This window comes from Schistocerca serialis, chromosome 1, assembly GCF_023864345.2.
Source record: "Schistocerca serialis cubense isolate TAMUIC-IGC-003099 chromosome 1, iqSchSeri2.2, whole genome shotgun sequence".
Lineage (NCBI taxonomy): Eukaryota > Metazoa > Arthropoda > Insecta > Orthoptera > Acrididae > Schistocerca > Schistocerca serialis.
Window position 1 is genome coordinate 628,543,552 of NC_064638.1, and position 3,673 is coordinate 628,547,224.

The 3,673-nt window shown below is 47.6% G+C and overlaps 1 non-coding gene across 1 annotated transcript; it reads right to left on the reverse strand.

Annotated features, from left to right (window-relative positions):
• Nucleotides 1–298: 298 nt before the first annotated feature.
• On the reverse strand, nt 299–373 carry Trnat-ugu (transfer RNA threonine (anticodon UGU)). Its single transcript has one exon. It is a non-coding gene; the product is annotated as a tRNA-Thr (tRNA).
• Between the last annotated feature and the right edge of the window lie 3,300 nt (nt 374–3,673).

Consider the following 3,673-nt stretch of genomic DNA (forward strand, 5'->3'; position numbering starts at 1 on the left):
CAGGCTGTGGACGTGCCATCAGTTACCAGTAGAATGATTGACTGGCGTTGGACGGGGAAGCAATCACTTTAAAGTGTTAATTAGTGGATATGAGTGTGTTCTGGGGGGACGGCCGGATTTGCTAAGGCTCACTACATCGATGTGGTCTGCTGTTTCCTTCGGAGCTCTACATCGAGTGCACGAGTTGCGCTTGAGGGAGGCAGCAATAAAGTCTGTAACATATATGCCGGTTACTAACTGAAAACCTGAGCTGCCGACAGGTGTTGATATACCTCGATGTGGACACCTGAAAAATGTGTGCCTCGACCGGGACTCGAACCCGGGATCTCCTGCTTACATGGCAGACGCTCTATCCATCTGAGCCACCGAGGGCACAGATGAATAGCGCGACTGCAGGGATTTATCCATTGCACACTTCCCGTGAGACTCACATTCCCAACTGTGTACAATTCTACATTCTACGAATGCGCCCAGGTTGCCCAAACTCTTACGGGAATCGCCAAAGCGTGCGCGAGTAATGAGTGGGTGGGCAAATGTCTATAAGGTACAATACATATGTAGAATTGTGGACAGTTGGGAATGTGAGTCTCACGGGAAGCGTGCAAGCGATAAGTCCCTGCAGTCGCGCTATTCATCTGTGTCCTCGGTGGCTCAGATGGATAAAGTGTCTGCCATGTAAGCAGGAGATCCGGGGCTCGAGTCACGGTCGGGGCACACATTTTCAGTTGTTCACATCAGAGTATATCAACAACACCTGTCGGCAGCTGAGGTTTTCAGTTATTTACTCCACGGAAAAGCTGCACGGTCATCAACAGTAACTGTTCTTTCGAGAACAAGTTACTGTCTTCGTGTGTATTATATATAGACCTTGACTATGCGCTAAGTTTGGAAAGCTGTCATCACCAGATGGGCTGGCGATGCAAACGCGGAGGAAACACGAAGAGCTCCCCGCTAGGCATCCGTGGGAGTGCACATCATTGTGACAGGGAGGATGTCGACTCCACTAAGGGGGATTCCATCGTCCTGTACACCTCTAGAACGTCCATCGTCAGCACCGACGTCGTCCGCCGAGAAAACAGACGTCTCACCAGCCTAGCTCAGTGGAAGAGTTTCATAGGTGCGTCTACAGGTAGCGTCAGGTACAGAAAGGGAGCGAGGGGTTAACCGTATCAGACGCAGGCTGGAGAAGGTAGTTGGTGTCAGGAAGAGACGTCGCGTCATCCGTCGCCAGGGCGTCGGAATACAGTGCATCATCAATAGGAGGGTCGTCATATCGTGCATACATCCGCTGGAGGCAGTCGTCTTCGGTCTCCTCGGCGGCCGTTGCTTCTATGGCGGACGGCTGTCGTCACACATGTGACCAGACCGCAGAAAAGCGAGGTCGATACAGTCCCATGGTTAACAACCGTGGGATCAGAACAGACGTCTTTTTGCTGCCTATGGATCTCTTTCTTTGATACTTCCTCCGGCGGCGGTGTAAGACAGCCATAATTTCCATCTCGTCGTCAAGAGGAGCCGACGCCGGTGACGACTGACTCCGAGTGGGCGCAACAGGCAGCCCTGCCTCAGTCGCATAAGATAGATGTAACACTGTGGGCTCCGCAGGGAGAGCGACGTCCCAAAAAAGGCATCTGAACCAGTCGGAGACATCCTAAACCGACACTGCCTTCCTGACCACAATCTGAACGAGTCTGCGTCTGGCCATCGTACATGACGACAGCCTTGCATCCCGCAATGACCAAGCAAGAAAGCTAGCGTTTCCGCAGTTTAATTTTTATCTGGCGGACATCAATGAGGACTTGATAGGTTTCTAAATCCTTGCACTTTCAGCAACGTGACTGACGACTTTGCCGTAAGGTTTAAAGGCACCTACCTCAACGTCCGACGGCACTGTCAACGTTCGCAGGCCAAAAACAGTATGATCAGCCACAACAGTCCCTATTGGGATGTCAGTATCGGAACTTTCGATGGTGAGAATGGCGCAACACAACGACGGCGCATAACTCTTCAGTACTACTAAAGAAAAATGAATCCCGAGAACATCTTGCGGTGGAGACGCATTCCGTCCCGTATAAACCGTTCTACATCATACACTTTTGTTCTAGTATAATCCAAACGAAAAGGTAATTTAATCGTAGCTCGGCAATAGCAAAACGGCATGATAGTCGTTGAATACGGACACAAAGACAGGCTGCTACGCCGGAGTAAATAAACGTGCTCTGCCTCACAAGCAGAAAAACAGGAAGGTGCAAACAACAGGTGCTTGCCTCGCCATTGCCGAAGGCCCGCAGGCGATAGGTGAATCTCTCTTTCCACTACCTAGGTACTTTAGATCCAAGCAACACATATTACTTGCCTCCTGTCTCGGCCTTTAAGAGTCTTAAAATTCCCTTAGAATAGCTACTGCGCTCTGTAGATTTTGCAAAGTACTTTGGGTACGTACTTTTTGCAGCTTCTGCCAAACAGAGCAGACGTTTTATGAGAAGAGAACACAGATAGCATTTTTACCTGGCTTCCGTCACAATAATGGGTTGGGTTGTTTGGGGGAAGAGACCAAACAGCGAAGTCATCCATCTGTCTCACTGGATTAGGGAAGGATAGGAAAGGAAGTCGGCCGTGCCCTTTCAGAGGAACCATCCCAGCATTTGCCTGGAGCGATTTAGGGAAATCACGGAAAACCTAAATCAGGATGGCCGCACGCGGGATTGAACCGTCGTCCTCCCGAATGCGAGTCCAGTGTGCTAACCACTGCTCCACCTCGCTCGGTCACAATTATGAAAACGGATTCTATTCATCTTTGGTGCAATGGAGCAATGGACCAATGGACCAATATATGAATATTTGTACCTGAGAAACTTTTGAAATGAAATGGAAAAGGAATATGAAACGCCCTGATAATCCCGCAATACAGGACAGATAGTATAAATTGTGGAAAGGGGCCAAAATGAAGGGCTGTCAGTTACACACCACATACGACTTGATCAAACATTACAAGAGCCCCGAAAAAAAATTTTTTAAACACACAGCTTTAATCTTTGGGACTTAATTACCGGCTGAAAGCCATTTTAATTTAAAACGGCTGAAGGCCAATAACTTAAAACGCAAACACAATCAGAAATTTAAAAGGCAAGCCTTATCTTAAGATAGTTCTTTAGTTAGGCTGAAGTAAACAAGTTAAATTCAAATCGGCTGAAGGCCTAACACTTAAAACTCCGTAACATTATTATTTTTTTTTATACCAAAGGCCTTACGTGAAACAATTCTTTAATTTCGGCTGAAGGTCTTAAGAGCAAACAACTCAAACTCAAAATCAGCTGAACGCCCAAGACTTAAAATTCAACAACATTAAAAATTTTAAAATGCCAAAGGGCTTGCGTGAAACAGTACTTTAAACTAGGCTGAAGGCCTTCAGAGCAAATCAACTCTAATTTAAAACCAAAATCGGCTAAGAAGCCATACAAGTACAAACAACAAGAACAAGTTTAAAAAAAATAGGGCAGTACACTCAAGGGCGCTCATACGTTCGATGGTCGGCCTGGAATTCAACCACTAACACTCGCTTAGGTGAGACAGGCAGTCGGGCCAACCAATCACAACCCGACGACAACCTAACCGACCGACAGTCAACGGACCCACCGACAAGATAACTTCCACTTCACCCGACCAAGGTACA